The following is a 19,168-nucleotide window of genomic DNA, read 5'->3' as shown; positions in this document are numbered from 1 at the left end:
CCAGGAAGATTAAAAAGCAAAAATCTACTTACCGGGGCTTCCTCCAGCCCAGTGGCGAAGCAATAGGGGGTGCAGAGTTAGCGACCGCATCGGGGCCCTTGGGCTAGAGGGGCCCACCCTAAACCACTGTATTAGCTCTTCGTTGGTCCTTTGCTGATAATATTTACTTTTATAGATGCATTGAATAGTAGTGATCTTTAACACACTGTTCCCCATCCCCTTCTTGCACCTCTGACACTGTGGTTGTCCTTGATTGGTTCGGTGTGTCGTATTAATTGTTATCTATAGCATGCTTGGGGGGCCCCAATGCTAAACTTGCACTGGGGCCCATGGCTTCTGTGCCTGCACAGTACAGTCCTGATGACGCCAGTGCGACTCCTTGACTCGCATGCTGAAGCGCAAGTAGATATTGACCTGGCGAGATTGGCATCTGCACCGGAGGGGACCGGGAGCCACCGGAGCTGCGGCGTGGGCACAGGATGGCTGCAAGGGGCTGGAACAAGCCCCAGGTAAGTAGATTTTTGCTTTTTAATCTTCCTGGTCCTTCCCTTTAAAGGATAACTGATGCAAGAGGGTTATGGAGGCTGCCATATGTATTTCCTTTTAAGCAATATTAGTTGCCTGGCTTCCTGCTGATCCTCTGCCTCTAATACTTTTAGCCATAGACCCTGTACAAGCATGCAGCAGATTCTGACATTATTGTCAGATCTGACAAGATTAGCTGCATGCTTGTTTTTGGTGTTATTCAGACACTACTACAGCCAAATAGATCAGCAGGCTGCCAGGCAACTGGTATTATTTAAAAGGAAATTAATATGGCAGCCTTTATACTCTTCTCACTTCAGTAGTATTGCAGTTCATGGAAAATGGGTGAAAGATGTGATACAGGTAGCATTTTTTTTGTATTATACTGACAAGTAAAGTGCCAGTCCAAGGTGCATAAAATAACATAAAATTTGTATCAACTCAAACCTGTACTGTATATTATCAGCCATTATCAACCTGTATTATATTATTATTATATTAATTATTATATTATACATTATATGGCTGATATATTATCATTATCAACCTGTACTGTATATTATCAGCCATTTTTAATTACTACATAATAATATTGTGAAATATGTTTTCATTATGAACTTTCTTATTTTCCTGAATACTTTAATTACCGGTAGTTTTCACCTTTTCTCTGCTGCTTTCTCCCTTCTATGACTTTCCAAATGGCTGTTGGAGGTAAAATATACTGTAGAACATCTCATTTGTTTTACCACAAGTTCTATTGTAAATTGACATTCAGGGCTGGAACCCACTAGTCGAGCTTTGGAAGTCAGTAAAGCGCTTTACCAGTGGATGCCGATGGGTGTGGTCCCACAAGCAGAATGCTGCTTGCAGCAGTTTGGGTCAGTGTGATCATGGATCGCATCAGTGGTTATAGTAGAAAGGTGTGGGGGCTTAGCAAAGCACTGGTAGTGGATCCCCAGCCCTATGTGATATCTACCTCACTAGTTAATAATTTACCTCACTGGTCAGTGTGTTTAGTTTTCCATGCGGTAACAGCCCTAGTGAATTGACATTTCACAAAATGTTTGGTAAAATCAGCTGTTTTTTGCTTTAGTGCATTTGGTAGTGCTGTATGAATTGAAGCCTTTGTGCACGCACCCATGCGGCTGTGTTTAGCAGCCATCGCCAGGAATGTCCTGGGCATACGTGGTTCCAAATCACATAACAAACCACCAGGTCACAGAGGGAGAAGAAGTGCTCACAAGGATGCAGACAGAAGCATACAGAGGAACAGGTGAGTTCGTGGCCTGGAGACCACTATTCACTTAGGGGAGACCTGACAGCCATCTCTGGGGCCCTGGGCTATTGTCCAGGTATATATGGAAGCACCCTGCGGAGACTGTACACGTTACACAACCACAAAAAGGAATGACCGCCACTCAAAGAACTATAAAAATACAAAACTTTATTGGATCAATAGAACACCTCCCAAACACAGCTGGATACCCCAATCTCATGCACCTCCCCCCATAAAATTACTGCGTAGGCTATCCACACAGGAAGGCTCCTGAGCATACACACATAAACAGCTATACCGCATACACACAATCAGGATCGGACGATCTCTTTTGACTGTACCTATATGGAAACTGTAAGATAGCGCCTAATGTCCAAGTTCTCTAGACCTGCAATTGAGATTCTTCAGATACCATTATTCTAAACAGGTTAATACTGCAACTATTGCTACTTCTTCAAAGGTAAATGTCCATTCTTCCAGACACCTTCCAATTAGACAGAGTCCACATGTGTAATAAGCCAGCAGCTATGTGACAAACAACAGCCTTACCTGGCCTCAAAGCGGCATTCACAGTCATTGATTGACCAAATTCTTCAGATATCCTGCACAGCGGCAGCACATGCCTTTTATCTTCTCATCGGAGTAAGTGAAAACTGCACAGCAATGTTGCGGTGTCCCGCAACGACCAGGCACCTAGTCTCAGCAGCCCAGGAAGGAACATCAAGCTCTCATCCGCGTGTGCAGCAACGGAGCGTCCCGCCAGCCATCCGCAGTTAACCACGCCCACATACGCGTTACGCCCACATCACGTGGGCTTCTTCAGTGTGATGATGCTGTGGATGACACGTTACACAAGCATGCAGAACTTGTAACATTTTTGTCACCTCAGGTACAGCCTCAGGTCAACTGATGACTTTTGATCAACATTCAGGGTATTATTGCTCAGAATGCCATCACACTTGTTGGAAAATGGAAATTATGTCTTGAACTTGCTTGATATTGTTTCATGATTCACTGAACAACACGATTAAAGTTAAACATGTCTTACAGTGAAATTAAAATTTAATTTTGAGGCTACATTATTATTCTTGGTTAAAGAAAACCTAAGATTAAACAAAAAAATATTTCGTACCTGGGGCTTCCTCCAGCCCCCCTCAGGCTGTTGTCTCTCTCGCCGTCCTCCTGGGCCACTCTGATGTCCCGGTACATATGAGAAGTTGGGCTTTGACGATTGGTAATAGAACAATAAAGTACTATCCTCCTCAGAAGTCATCAGATGGCAGCCTCTAGTAGTCTTCACCACATTCTACATACTGTATAATTAAGGAATAAGTGAATTCTTCAATTTATTTATTTTTTTTGCCCAGTCCAAGCTTTATGTACGTCTTTGCTTTCTATGGACCATCCTCTCCACGAGCATTTTTTGTGAACAGTCATGATGAAAAACAAGTTCACAATACACAGTTTTTCTCCTTTTAATTTACTGCATCAAACCTTCACCTTCTCGGCAAGACAAATGCATTTGTTTTTCCGGATGTACATTAGTGTCTTCTATATCAGATAAGTATTCATATTTGTATCCATGGAGAAATTTTTAGAAAATACAAAGTCAAATTTTGCGCATTGTCTTTTGCAGTTATACCAAAGTGTACATGGAAGCAACATGCCAAATGAGGCACATGTGTACCTGAATGTCATCTGTAAATCTCCTGTACATTGAAAGTTTTTATTAGACTAATGTCTCTCGTCCTTCCCTCAAGTCATGTAAATGTAGGCAACCTCTTTTAAAATGCCTGTAGATACCTTTATTCTCATAAAAACAGTAGAAGTTACTGCCTTCAGGAAGGATTACTCGCCACTCTTCTCAACCAGGACTCAGGAATAGGGTGTGGCCAAGCTGCTCTCTCCTATAGGATTCAATGGAGACGGTGGCATGAGAGATAGTGGTGGAGAACTTTGGATGTCACACTCGTATTTTCAAATGAGAGCCCAAGCTGTCCTAAGTTGTGCTGCCTTCAGGGATCGTAGATGTGATGGTGCTGCTCACCACTTTCAAGATTTAGGAATAGGGTGTGGTCAAGCTACCTTCTCCTATAGGGGTCAATGGAAGGGCAAGGCATGGGTGGGGAATGGGGATGGGGAAGAAATCTGAATCAAATGAGAGCTTACCCATCACTGTAATGCAACGAGTAACAGAGGCATTTGCAATACTGCCACCATTTTCAAGGCAATACTTATGCTTACCTTGACTGTGGGGGAAGGGAGGGAGGGGGGGTTAGCCTAGCAGATTATTTTACTGAACAGAGGTTTTTTGTCTAATAATTTTGTCTGTGGTGGAACATTAAGTACAATCGAGATTATATGAACGATCATTGTGCACCATTATGGCTGCGGATTCAGATTTTTCCACATAGGAGGAATCTATCCCCTGAATTCAAAGCCAAGTGGGAAAAGAACTTTGAGACATGTGCCAACTGTTGTTTGACTTTGATGAATGAACTTGATGAAGAGGAGTTGAACAATATAGAGAAGGAAATTGGTAAGGTTACCGATTCCTTGAGCGCTTACAGTGATGACCCCTTATACGAGAAAAGGAACAATGAACTTCTAAGTCATATCAAGATGTTCAATCAGGAATTGGTCATAAAGAGGGACCAAAACATTCTTAGGGACAGGCTTGCCTATAGATTAGGTACTGCATATAAATGGGGTTTCAAACACCTCCAATCTGGAGATATAAAACCCTGACAACCGAAAAAAACCTAACCAGCCCCCTTCATCGAGCACGGGGGAGGAAACGGAGGGTTCAGTAGCCAGTATCAGCACAGCAAGCGCAGTGTCTCTTAACTCTGTATCCACACAAACCCCTCTACCCCTATTGAGGCTGTCCGTTCGTCTGATTTGCAAGTCATAAATTTAACAGGTGAAGATATTCCTGATGTGATGATAAAAGTCCTTAGCTGGGGCTTGGGATTCTGCCCAATCTATAACATAGACAAATTTGAGATAATTAAAGTGAACCAGAGAGGAAGCACCCTCATGTATTTTACCATATATATCAATGGGGACATTAGAGAAAACACCTACCCTGCTCTCGGTTTCATTTTTAACTGTTCAGCTTGCTTCTTAGCAGCCATGATAAAATCCCTGACTGAGCATTCAGTCTGGCTTTGCTCAGGAATGATTATAGCTGAGTCTGTGTTCTCTGGTGTCTTCTCAAGCCCAAGCCTGCCCCCTTGTGGCTCTGCTCAGGAATCATTATAGCTGAGTCATTATAGCAAAGCCAGACTGAATTCTCAGTCAGGGATTTTGTTAGGGCTGATTAGAAGTAAGCTGAACAGTTAGAAATGAAACAGACAGCAGGGTGTTTTCTCTAATGTTCCCATTCCCAATGATATATATGGTAAAATACATGAGGGTCCTTCGTCTCTGGTTCACTTTAAGGACCTCCACCTGTTTGGTCAGAAGATCTTATTACAGTCATTATGCACACAAACAAACGAGAGGCTGCCCCCGAGGGGATCTGAGACTACCCGGAGTGATTTGACTGAGATCGATTATCGAGCATTACAGAATTTATGTGATTTAAAGAGAACCTACTGAGTAAAAATATTTAAAATAAACACATGAGGTAACTTCAAATGAACATTACATAGTTACCTTGCCATCAGTTCCTTTCAGAAGCTCACCATTTTCTTCTGATAATAATCCCTTCCAGTTCTGACAGTATTTTGTTTCAGTTGCTGTCAATAAAATATCAGTTGCTGTCAGTTATAGCGGAGAGGAAAACTGATGAGCAATAGGGAAACATGGACATTACCTGGTACAAGTGGGCGATGGTACAGTTTAACTGTGTGCTGACCAGAAAGCTGTTATGGGTAATGACCATTTTCAAAATGGAGGACGGAAAATTTCCCTTGATCACAGTGAACAAACAGGACATGGGACAGGAGAAAGACACTGAGGAGTAGACTACATGGAAGGTAAGTATGACTTGGGTATGCTTATTTTGACTTTTAATTTTCAGTTCAGGTTTTCTTTAAACGATGATTCTGTCATTAATGTGCCGGAGAAGGACGATTTGGGCCCATGTTTGGGTGCTTGCACGGAGATGCGGGCCCCCCTTCGGGGCTCCCTCCCCATTGGGATAGGTAATGATCAGTTCAGTAACATGTCTCAAAAATATTCTCCCCTTTCTCTGAATCCTAGTTTACAAACTTTTGTTGCCTCTGTTGAGAGGGAATTTTTGCAATTATGTGTGCACACTAACCCTGCCAACCTCTCAGAGGAGGAATTGGTGGCAGTTGTTGAACTTAAGTGTAAGAATAATTGGATTGTCAAACCGTCGGACAAGGTTGGAAACGTTATGGTTATGTCCGGTTTGTCCTACAGGGATCTGTGCATGCAAATTTTATCTAATCGTGATGGTTATGAAAGGGTCCCGGCATCCAGAGTGGCACGCTGCCAGGTTAAGTTATATGCAATTTTGGACGAGGCACTGCAGTGTGGTATCATTTCTAATGAGGTCTATGATTTTATGAAAGTATTACACCCGGTAATGCCAACTTTTTATGCACTCCCTAAAATCCATAAGAAACTAGAGAGACCACCGGGTCGTCTGATCGTATCTGGTTGTGGTTCATTAACCAGTTCGCATTCAGTCGTTTTTCACTTTATCATCCGAGCTATGTTCACCTCCCATTCATTAGCCTATAACTTTATTACTACTTATCACAATGAACTGATCTATATCTTGTTTTTACCGCCACCAATTAGGCTTTCTTTGGGGGGTACATTTTACTAAGAGCCACTTTACTGTAATTGCATTTTAAAAGGAAGAATAAGAAAAAACGGAAAAAAAATCATTATTTCTCATTTTCAGCAATTATAGTTTTAAAATAATACATGCCTCCATAATTAAAACCCACGTATTGTATATGCCCATTTGTCCCGGTTATTACACCGTTTAATTGATGTCCCTATCATAATGTATGGCGACAATATTTTATTTGGAAATAAAAGTGCATTTTTTCCGTTTTGCATTCATCACTATTTACAAGCTTATAATAAAAAAAAAAAATAGAAATATTTCATCTTTACATAGATATTTAAAAAGTTTAGGCTCTTAGGTAAATATTTGTGGTTTTTTTGTGTGTTTTTTTTATTGTAATTTTTTTTGTTTTTTTTAATTAAACATTTTATGTGGGTATTTTTGGGAGGGTGGGATTGAAATTGTATTTTATTTTTTTTTTGTAAATATGTGTATTTTTATTTTTATTCAACATTTAGCTGTAGTTTACTTTTTGGCCACAAGATGGCAGCCATGAGTTTGTTTACAGTGATGTCACTCTAAGCGTAACACGTACGCTTAGAGCAACGTAGGAGAACATAGGAAGCAGAAAAAGCGTAGCTTCCGAGAGAAGCTGTCGTTTTTTCTGCGGGGGAGAGGAATCAGTGATCTGGCACCGTTGTCCGATTCACTGATTCGCTGGCTAACAAACCGCGGGCCAGGAGCGCGCGTGTGATCGGCCGCGGGAACGCGCAGGAGCGCACATGGCTTCCTGGACGTGAGTTTCACGTCCAGGAATGTCAAATAGTTAACAGAAAAAAATAAGTGTTTACATTGACAAGCATCGCCAACCACATGTGCAGTCCCTTCTGTCTTATATTAGGGATACTTCCCATTTTTTGAGAGCCATAGATGGTCTACAGGCTCCTCCTGGCGTTCTGCTTGTCACCCTGGATGTCGAGGCACTTTAGTCCTCTATACCACACGATTTGGGCATTGTAGCTGTTCCTGGGTGGATTAGGATTAGAGTTTGCTAACCATAATAGATTGCTGTTGACCCTCCTACATTTTTTGCTTAGAAATAACATTTTTGTTTTTGATGGTGAACACTACCTCCAGGTGCAGGGAGCAGCGATGGGCACAACGTGTGCCCCGTCATACGTTAACCTGTACCTGGGGGAGTGGGAACATGATTTATTCACAGATGAGGATCTCTCCATGTACCTGTGCTGGATTTTGGTCTGGCACAGGTACATTGATGACATCTGACTTACATGTGTTTGTGGAATGCATCAACAGGAATTGTCGCAATTTGTGATTTACCGTTAATTGCCACCCATGAGATACCATTTTTGGATCTCTTGGTTGGTTGTAATGAAACAGGACGTATCTATACCAGTTTATACAGGAAGAAGACGTCAACCAATGCCCTACTACAAGCCAACAGTTGCCATCCTGCACACACAGTTAGGGGAATCTCTGTCGGCCAATATTTGAGAGTGCATCGCAATTGTACCAACGACGAGTCTTTCAGATGGGAGACAGGGGAATTGCGCACACGTTTTCAAGCATGTGGCTATAATGACAAAATACTGAGGCAGGCTTACAGGAGAGCATTGGGTAGCGATCGAAATAGATTGCTTAATTCCAACAAAACATTGAAAACTGTCAAACAACAAACGAGGTTTTGTACTCAATATTGTTCAGAGTATGGGGAGATCACCAACATTCTTGGCAAATATTGGTACTTCCTATGCAATGATTCACGGTTGTCTCCTTTTGTTCCGCCGAAACCTAACATCACTATTAGGAGAGCACCCTCTCTAAGGGACTCCTTGGTAAGGGGTCACTTCGAGGGTATTGATGGCTCTAGACCACATTGTTGGGTTTTGGGCACATACACCTGCGGTGGCTGTAAATTCTGTAGATATATGCATATTGGTGGGTCTGTCGTGCTTCCGGATGGTAGGCAGTGGAGACTTTCACACTATGTCAATTGTGCAACGAAGTTCGTTTGTATATTTGCTGATGTACCCCTGGGGGTCCTTCTATGTTGGTAAGACCACACGTGAATTGCGTGAACCCATGTCTGAACACATACAAAGTATAAAAAGTGTGAGCTCTACTGCGCCTGTCGGGGTGCACTTCAGGCAGCACCACAATGGAGATTATAGCAGACTGAGATTTGTGGATGTGGATTGTATACACGGGTCGATTAGCCATTTAAGCATTCAGGACATTGCTCCTACGCCCAAAACAGAGGCTGCTGAAGCCTGCTGTCCATAAGAGCAACGTCCCAGCTGTCACCTCCCACTGCAGCCGTACGGGCACGCTCCCATGCGTGCACGTGCACCCGCCCGCGGCAATACCGATCAGTGCAAGAGACTATACCGTCCCTGCACTGATCGAGGTCCATTAACCCTTTGATGACCGCTATTCCGACGAGTGAACACCAAAAAAAAAAAAAGACAAAATGCTACAAATTAAAAAAGTAAGCAATTATTGGTGCAAGGGATCATAATCCCTGAACCAATCATTATGCCTTATACATGAGTGATGTATATTACAGCCAGTAATATACATTCTAAATATTTAACATGTTCATACACAGAAACACTGTTTCTCTCACAGCAGCTCTATATTACCTCAGATCTGTGATCTGAGGTGTCAGGAGCTGCTGTGAGAGAGCATTTTGGTATTGTACACCATTTTAGAAAGTTTTATAACTTGTACCCCATATCATTCCCCTTAAAAACTTTTCCCTGCCCCCCTCCATAGCTAGTTAGCTAACCTCTCCTTACACTTTCAACTTTTTTTCTCTCTACTCCCTCTGTCTGTATACATGTCTGTGTACACCTGCTCTTTACTTTCTATCTAAAACAAAACGGGAAAAAAACACACAAAAAACCCGCAAAAAAATAAAAAATCGTACAAAAAAATAAAAATATTTCTAATCTGTCTATCTAATCTATCTTTTTTTGTCCACCTATAAAAAGCACCAGCTAGGAGCGGTCATCAGGAAGTGAGTGGCTCCCTGTGGAAGACTCTGACTCGCTTTCCGACTCAAGCTCGGAGTCAACAGAGCTGCCAGCTCGCAGTCCTAGGATTGATGGAGAGGAGGAGCAGCATAGGGACCCTTTAGACAGTTTGGCTGATGAGGGGCAGCCAGGTCCCAGCACAGCAGGCAATAAGGGCAGTAGCCGGAGGGCAGCCAGGAGGAGGGCATACTCAGGCCCAAGGGCAAGCAACAGGCAACAGGTACCATTGGAGATCACACAAGCCCAGTGGTCACCTCCTTGCATGGTGGCGCCAAATATCCCTATATTTACTCCATCTAGTGGGGTATTGGTACCCACCACAAATTTAAGGGCTATATATTTTTTTGGTCTTTTTATTACCAATGACTTTTTACAATTTAATGTAGATCAGACCAACCTGTATGCTGCCCAATATATTACTGACAACCCCACTGCCCAATTTAACACTCTATGGAGGCCCACAAATGTGCCTGAGATAAACGTTTTTTTTAGGCCTGACCTTCAATATGGGCATTGTCAAAAAGTCTCAGCTGCGAGACTACTGGAGTAGGGATCCTGCCATTTTCACACCCATCTATTCAGCAACTATGACCAAAGAGAGATATGAGTTGCTGCTAAAGTGTCTGCATTTTAATGACAACTCCCAACAACTGCGTAGGGATGATCCAGACCATGACCGCCTCTTTAAATTAAGGCCTCTTTTGAGTCACCTAAATGATGTATTTAGAGAGGTCTATATGCCAGAGAAACATATTGCTGTAGATGAGTCCCTCATTCCGTTTCATGGCAGGCTGGGGATCAGGCAGTATATTCCCAATAAACGCGCACGGTATGGGGTTAAGGTATACAAACTTTATGAGAGTAAGACAGGCTACACCTATACCTTCAGAGTGTACGAAGGCAAAGATGGTCAGCTGGAGCCTGAGGGGTGCCCACCTTACATGGGTAGCAATGGAAAAATAGTGCTTGACCTGATTAACCTTTTACTAAACAAAGGCTACCATCTGTACAATGACAACTTTTATGTCAGTGTACCACTTTTTAAACACCTGTTTTCACAGCAGACTGTAGCCTGTGGAACTGTAAGGCCCAATCGCATTGGTCTGCCTCTGGAGGTCACCGGGAAAAAATTAAAAAAGGGAGAGCATTACAGCCTCAGAAGCAATGAGCTTTTTGCGCTTAAATTTAAAGACAAGAGAGATGTGCTGATATTGACAATGATTCACAAAGAGGCTACCAGAAGAGGGACATCATGGAGAGAGCAGATAGAGAAACCAGAAGCCATTCTGGAGTACAATAAACATGTGGGAGCCATTGACTTTTCGGACCAAATGTTGGCTCCATGCCTCGTTCTGAGAAAGACAAGGGCAGGGGCGTAACTAGAAATCACTGGGCCCCCCTGCAAAACTTGTGATGCCTCCCCCCCCTGCAAAACTTGTGATGCCCCCCCCTTGCTATCCAAACCCCCCCCCCCCCCCCCATACACACACACACAATAAAAGAAAAATCAGGCAGGATTGCAAGGCATCGTGTTCTGACCTGCAGCTTGGAGGGGAAGCCACACTACACACCTCACTGAGTACACATCACACACCTCACACTCTACACACCTCACACTCCACACACCTCAGACACCACACACACCTCAGACACTACACACCTCAGACACCACACTTCACACCTCACACACTACACACCTCAAAAAACCACACACACTACACACCTCACACACTACACACCTGACACACCACACACTCTACACACATCTCACAGAGTACACATCACACACCTCACACACTACACACCTCAGACACCACACACACCTCACACACTACACACCTGACACACACCTCACAGAGTACACATCACACACTACACACCTCAGACACACTACACACCTCACACACCACAGACACACTACACAACTCACACATCAGACACCACACACACTACACACCTCACATACCTCAGACACACTACACACCTCACATACCTCAGACACACTACACACCTCACACCTCAGACACCACACACACTACACACCTCAGACACCACACACACTACACACCTTACACTACACACCTCAGACACCACACAACCTACACACATCCTACACACACTACACACTTCAGACACCTCACACACCAGACACACACCAGACACCACACGCACTACACACCTCACAAACCACACACCACAAACCTCACACCTCAGACACCACACACCTCAGACACACTACACACCTCACACACATCTCACACACACCTCACAGAGTACACATCAGACACCACACACCTCAGACACCACACACCTCACACACACTACGCACCTCAGACACCTCAAACACCAGACACCACACACTACACACCTCACACCTCAGACACCACACACCTCACACACACTACACACCTCACACACTCTACACACACCTCACAGAGTACACATCACACACCTCAGACACCACACACACTACACATCACACACACACTAGACACCACACACTACACCCCTCACAAGCCACACACACCAGACACTACACACTACACACCTCACACACTACACACCTCACACACCACAAACCTCACACCTCAGACACACTACACACCTCACATATCACACACTACACATCTCAACACCCAAAAAAACACAGATAATGCCTCAAAACCGCACCAATCTAGTGTAATTCAAATAAACATGATCATCTTTATTGAACACTAATAAAACCCATTAAAAACAGAATGTCAGAGAAAGTAGCCACTGCTCATCCACAACACTAAACATCTCTCACACACAGCTCACATCACACACACCGCAGACAGGCTCACATTTGGTAGTGGCAGCGTGACATCTTCTTCTTCCTTGCCTGGAACGCTGTCTTCATTCAGCGTGCTTGAGTGGGCGGGGAGCGTCCAAGCAGGAGGTTGAGGAGGGGGGAAATAAGTATGCCTCCAGGTCCTAGTGCCCGCAGCCGCACTCTACTGCTAGGAAACAAATACATTTTTGTTTTGTGCGTCCGCCCGCTCGTTAAGGCATACGGGCGGGCGGTGGGCTCCAGAGCCACGGGCCCCCTCTCAGTGTTCTCCCCCTCCGGGCCCCCCTGTGCCTGCAACCTTTGCAGGGGCGGTAGATACGCCTGTGTTTGTGGACAAGGGCCTGATATAAGAAGGTGGCCATATACTTAATACAAATGGGCATACACAGCGCATACGTAATCTCCCAAAAATCTGGAAATGTAGGCTAATTTTTACCATTTCTGAAGGAAATTAATAACTCCCTCATTTTTGAATCGGGCCATACACGTGAGAGGATGAACCAACAGGGTGTAGATGCAGTTGTGAGGCTTCAGGAGAAGCATTATCCCGTAACACTTCCCCCTACTCCAGGAAAAAAATACCCCCAAAAGAAATGCAGAGTATGTGCCAAAAACAGAACAAGAAAAGACACCAGGTACCATTGCCCTAAATGTTCGTCACGGCCAGGGCTGTGCATTTTGAACTGTTTTGAGAAATATCACTCTGTTTTTAATTATTAGAGGTGTTTTTTTTTTTTTTTTGATTTGTATTTATTTTTGTATCCAGCTTCTGAAAATTGTTATATTTTATTTTTCACTGACATTCCTTTAGAGAGTTTTACAACCCAATCCCTACCCTACCCAAACCCAATTCGTCCATCAACATGATTCTGAGATGTGAAAGGAAACTGGAGAGCTTGGAGGAAACCCACAGAAAGAGCACGTACAAACTCCATCCAGATTTTTTGGGGGAAGAATTGAGCCCATACCCTAGCATTAAAAGACATGAGTACTGGCCACTTGGCTTTCATTCTGTTCAAACTTATTTTTACTACTCTGTTGACCACGAGCTGAACTTCTGACATTTGAATTAGCTGACAAGCATTCTCTAACTACTGACTTTAGGACTGATTCTGCTACTCTTCTACTTCAGAATTTTCTGCCTGCTAGACCTCTGTGGGTGAGTTTCAATATGTTTGTCCTGGTCCTGAAAGCTTAGATCTATGTCATGTGAATTTTTTTTAGTGCCAAAGTGAAAAAAACTGTAAAGAAATACCATTTTCAAAGTTTTAGTGCAATTTAAGCAAAACAGCATCAGTCCAAATGTTACAAAATATGTATATCTGGGTAGGCCTGGGTCTCTAGTTTTCTGAATGGTGACATTTATGGCTTTCCTTGACTGTTCAGATGCTCTGTGGGCTTTGCTAAGAAAGAATGACTGTATTACTTTTGATGCAAAAAAATGGCTTTGAAAAATCAATTGGTGCTGCTCGTGGTTAACAGTCTGCTGTGTGCCCAAAAAGTTATCTGATCATGTATGTAGGGTATCATTTTAACCGTGACAAGTGAGAGAATAGAATTTGGGGTCTTTGAGAGCTTAGATCTATGTCATGTGATTTTCTTTTTTTAGTACCAGAGTGAAAAAAACTGTAAAAAAAATACCATTTTTAAAGATTTGGTGCAATTTAAAGGGAAGGTTCAGGGACACCTTGAAAAAAATAAAAATCGATATCCACTTACCTGGGGCTTCCTCCAGCCCGTGGCAGGCAGGAGGTGCCCTCGCCGCCGCTCCAGAGGCTTCCAGTCGTCTTTGGTGGCCGACCCGACCTGGCCAGGCCGGCTGCCAGGTCGGGCTCTTCTGCGTCCCACGTGGGCACGCTGACGTCATCGGACGTCCGCTGGGCTGTACTGCGCAGGCGCAGAACTACTGCGCCTGCGCAGTACAGCCCGGCGGACGTCCGATGACGTCAGCACGCCGGCGTGGGACACAGAAGTGCCGGGCCTTGGAGCGCAGAAGAGCCCGACCTGGCAGCCGGCCTGGCCAGGTCGGGTCGGCCACCGAAGACGACCGGAAGCCTCTGGAGCGGCGGCGAGGGCACCTCCTGCCTGCCACGGGCTGGAGGAAGCCCCAGGTAAGTGGATATCGATTTTTATTTTTTTCAAGGTGTCCCTGAACCTTCCCTTTAAGCAAAACCACATCAGCCCAAATGTTACAAAATATGTATATCTGGGTAGGCCTGGGTCTCTAGTTTTCTGAATGGTGACATTTATGGCTTTCCTTAACTGTTCAGATGCTCCGTGGGCTTTGCTAAGAAAGAATGACTGTATTACGTTTGATGCAAAAAATGGCTTTGAAAAATCAATTGGTGCTGTCCATGGTTAACAGTCTGCTGTGTGCCCAAAAAGCTATGTGATTATGTATGTAGGATATCATTTTAACCGTGACAAGTGACAGAATAGAATTTGGTGTGTTGGAGAGCTGAAGGCCTAGGTCATGTGAATTATTTCTTACTGACAAACGGAGTTAAAAGCAATACCATTTTTATTTTCATATTTTCTGTACCAAAATAAAAAGCTTGTAAAAAGAAAACAAAGTGACAGAATTTCAAATAGAATACATAGTTACCTCGGTGACTGAGCTTTTTAAATATGTATGTCATGAGGGTATATTATTGTTTTTTTTTGCAAATAAGGGCTTGCAATCATTGCTAGGGTAAAATGAGAAAACAAAAACACAACATAGACAAAATACACCTTTAGGGCTCGTTTCCACTATCGCGAATCTGCATGCGTCCAACGCATGCAGATCCGCACATGTAATGCAAGTGGATGGGCCTGTTTCCACTGTAGCGTTGTTGAGGTGCGTTTTTTTCAGCGTGAAAAAAACGCACAAAAGAGCCAACGATTTCGCCTGCGTCGGGAATCCGTGCGAATCGCCGCTAATGTATTTAATAGTAAAAACGCATGCGTTTGTTACATGCGTTTTTACCCGCGATTTCGCGTGCGATTTCGCACCTTTTTCAATTTTATTTAGCCCTGGCAGTGTCATGGTTAATTTCGCATGGCACCCTGCCATGCGAAATCGCAGGCGAAATCGCGGGTAAAAACGCATGTGGAAACACATCCGCATGCGTTTTTACAAGCGTCGGAATGCGGCCGAAATCGCGTCGCAACAGTGGAAACAAGCCCTTACTTCCAAATAACATATTATCCCCATACATTGCACTAGGGATATAATGTTAATGTTGGGATTACCAGGACAAATAGGCAAATGAAATGTGAGTTTTATCTTGAATAGCATTGTTTATTTTAAAACTATAGGGGATTGGATTGGAGAAAAAGTGTATTTTTTCATTTTTTCCCTAATTTTTCCCTTTAAAATGCATAGAAAATAAAGTAATTACTGAAAACAAATACTACCTCCCAAAAGTCTAATTGGTGGTGAAAAAATAAGATATAGATCATTTAGATGTGAAGAGTAGTGATAAGGTTATTAGTGAATGAATGGGAGGAGCACTGAAATGTGAAAATAGCTCGGATGCATAAGGTGAAAAAACACTCAAGGCTGAAGTGGTTAGAGGGGGTAATCAGGACAGATTACTCAAACAGAAGGAATGCCGGTGGATCTTTGCTTGAGAGCTACATCTCCACCTGGCCTGAATGAAATGGAGGATTTTGTATCCTTTCTCCCTGTGTAAATGGTTCACAATATAATGCTGTTTGGTGCGTGTCCCTGCTCCTGTCCTACAGTACTCAATTCTGCTCTGCCTGGTTGTGCGGGGGTGCCTGCTGCTCCCTGCTTGTTAGACACCATAACGGGATGGTATAAATGTTCATGCTTTAAATGAGGATTATTTTGGCCTTTGGCCAGTTCCATTGTGTCTGGCTGCAGCATGTTTTCTAGCAGCCTGTTAGCTGATCATATATTTACCTGGACGTTGATGGCTGTAGGAGTTATGAGAAGTTGTTTATATTTATGTATGAGATGTATGTGGTGGTTGGAGCTGGTGGGCGGTCCTATCTGGTCTGGTTTCTCCCCTTGGAGCGCACACCCGGTGTTGCTAGGTCTGGGCATAGCGCCTGGTGATGCGACGCCGGTGTAGTGACAGAATGGGCAGCCCCGCAAATTGGGCAGCCCCGCATGCGTAGTAGGAGCCTGCGCCCCATTAAATTGTGCAGCCATGGAAAACGGGAACCAGCGGAGCTCGGGGACTGCAATTCGGCACAGAGCTAGATCGGGGGCTCCCCTCCTCCCTACCCTGAAAATTTCAGGAGTGTACGTGCTGCGGAAGCGGAGATATTTCAGGAAAATACCATCTAACTTCCCACTGAGCATGCGTGATATTCAGTGAGGAAGGAAGCTTCCGTGCTGGCCATTCTGATATTACACCAAATTGCGCTGTGTGTGGTGACGGGTGTCCCCCTCTTCTCCCTTCGCCTGCCTGATTGATGCAGCGGGGGGTAGGGGTGTTGCGGGATGACGCGCGTCCCCGCTATTGGATGGGTGACGTGACTGGATGGCTTCGCCCCCTCCGCGCCACGATTGGCCAATGCTATTTTCTTAAGCCCATTGGAAGTGCACTGCGGTAAGCCACGCCCCCTGAGGAAACGAGCAAGGAGCTCGTGAAACATGTTGGGGCTCTTGCTGGCGTTACCGCATGTTTTCCTGGCCCATCGGACACCTCTGTCCCACTGAAGCTCCCTTGCTGCTTGCTTATTGCCCGGACAAAGCTGCATCCGACTATTCATGCCACAGCAGCTGCTAATCATCTGAGGTGAATCTTGTGATCCGGCATCTGGACTGGTGAGGTATCACATAGACCAGGGCTTTTCAACCTTTCCACTAATTGTACCACTTTTATTGCTTGAAAACTTTCAAGTACCACCAGTGTGCCTGCACAGTAGATTGGATGTGATCGGGCTTGGCTGTTTCTGCTGGAGCCTGAATGGAGAGCAGCTACTGTGCATGCGCACACCGATGAGGAGAACTATGGGGCTCCCAGCACTGGATCCCACTACTGAGGAGAAAGGGGGAAACCTCTTTAGGATACAAAGGCCTCCCTTTCCCTGAGGTAATTACCCTCCGGGGCACTTTTTTCTTACAAGGTACACTTTAAGAAAAAAAGGCATTTGGGATGGGAAAAGTAGGGGGCATTGGTGGGGGAAAAAACTACAATTAGATTGCTAGCCTACATATTGTCAGTATTAGCAATCTAGAGGTAGGTTGCCAATATAGGTAGCCATACAAGTCCCCCCCCCCCCCCGCCACGCGCTTAATTATAGGTAGCCTGGCCCCACCACCTGTGAGCTAGGCAGTGACTCACCACAAAGTTCGGATCCCCCCTTGCTCACTTCTTGCTGTGCTGCCCTGCAGAATAGTTCACAACTCAGAACATTGGTAACCCAGCCGCAGTGAAAAGACAGCCAGGCAAGCGATGCACAGTGACGGCGCGTATACTTCAAATGAGCAGTGATGTTACTTTCTGTATCTGCGCCATCACTGTGCACCATTGGCCTGGCTGTCTCCTCCACACTAATCTGAGGTCTGAAGTATGCTGCAGAGCAGCACAGCAAGGAGCGAGAAAGGTGGAGCCAAACTTTATGGAGGCAGGACAGGACCAGGGCAAGTGGCAGGTGGACAAAAAAGTGGCAGGCAAATCTGGTGTGTACCACCTAGCCAACAGCAAAGTATCACCGGTGGTAAGGGTACCACAGGTGCAAAGCCCTGGTCTAGAGAGATTAGCCTGTCTAATTAGGCCTTATCAACAAGTAAACAGCAGGTGTAAATTAGGGCTGTCAGGTGTGCCACTCTATGCCATAGTTTGGGTTAATATGTAAACACACTTTTAAATGCCATTTTCCAACTGTCATTTTTTACTGCCATTTTCCAACTGTCAAATTTTATCTGCCATTTTCCAACTGTCATTTTCCAACTGCCATTTTTCAACTGCCATTTTCCAACTGTCATTTTTCAACTGCCATTTTCCAACTGTCATTTTCCAACTGCCATTTTCTAACTGTCAAATTTTAACTGCCATTTTCCAACTGTCATTATTCAACTGCCATTTTCTAACTGCCATTTTTCAACTGCCAAATTTCAACTGCCAAATTTCAACTGCCAAATTTCAACTGCCCTTTTCTAACTGCCCTATCTAACTTATTTAAACTGTCATTTTCCAACTGTCAAATTTCAACTGTTTAAAGGACCACTACAGTGAAAAAAGTGAGCAGTTGAAGGAGAAATTAAGTGAGAGGCATATTAAGGCTGCCATATTTATTTCCTTTTAAGCAATGCCAGTTACCTGGCTATCATGCTGATCCTCTGCCTCTAATAATTTTAGCCACAGCTCATGAACAAGCACATGCAGATCAGGTGTTTCTGACATTATTGTCAGATCTGACAAGGTTAGCTGCATGCTTGTTTCTGGTGTGATTCAGACACTTCTGCAGAGACATAGATCAGCAGGGCTTCCAGTCAACTCATATAGTTTAAGGCCTTTTTCACACCCAAGTTTTAGGGGACGTTAAGGTCGCATAACGTGCCCCTAACGCAACGCATGGTGGTGTTGATGTTGGACGTCAGATTGAGCGGCGTTATGAGGCTCCTGGTGCTATCCTAGGAAGTCCGGATCTTTTCAATGATTCGGATGATTCGAATCGGATAATTGAAAAGATCCGGATCTTTGAACCGAATCTTTGAATCATTTTACTAGGGAAGCATGAAGCAGGGGTGCAGCAGAGTGAGAGGT

This window comes from Hyperolius riggenbachi, chromosome 5 (genome assembly GCF_040937935.1).
Source record: "Hyperolius riggenbachi isolate aHypRig1 chromosome 5, aHypRig1.pri, whole genome shotgun sequence".
Classification (NCBI taxonomy): domain Eukaryota; kingdom Metazoa; phylum Chordata; class Amphibia; order Anura; family Hyperoliidae; genus Hyperolius; species Hyperolius riggenbachi.
The sequence above is the reverse complement of the archived record's forward strand: the minus strand, read 5'-3'. Positions refer to the sequence as shown.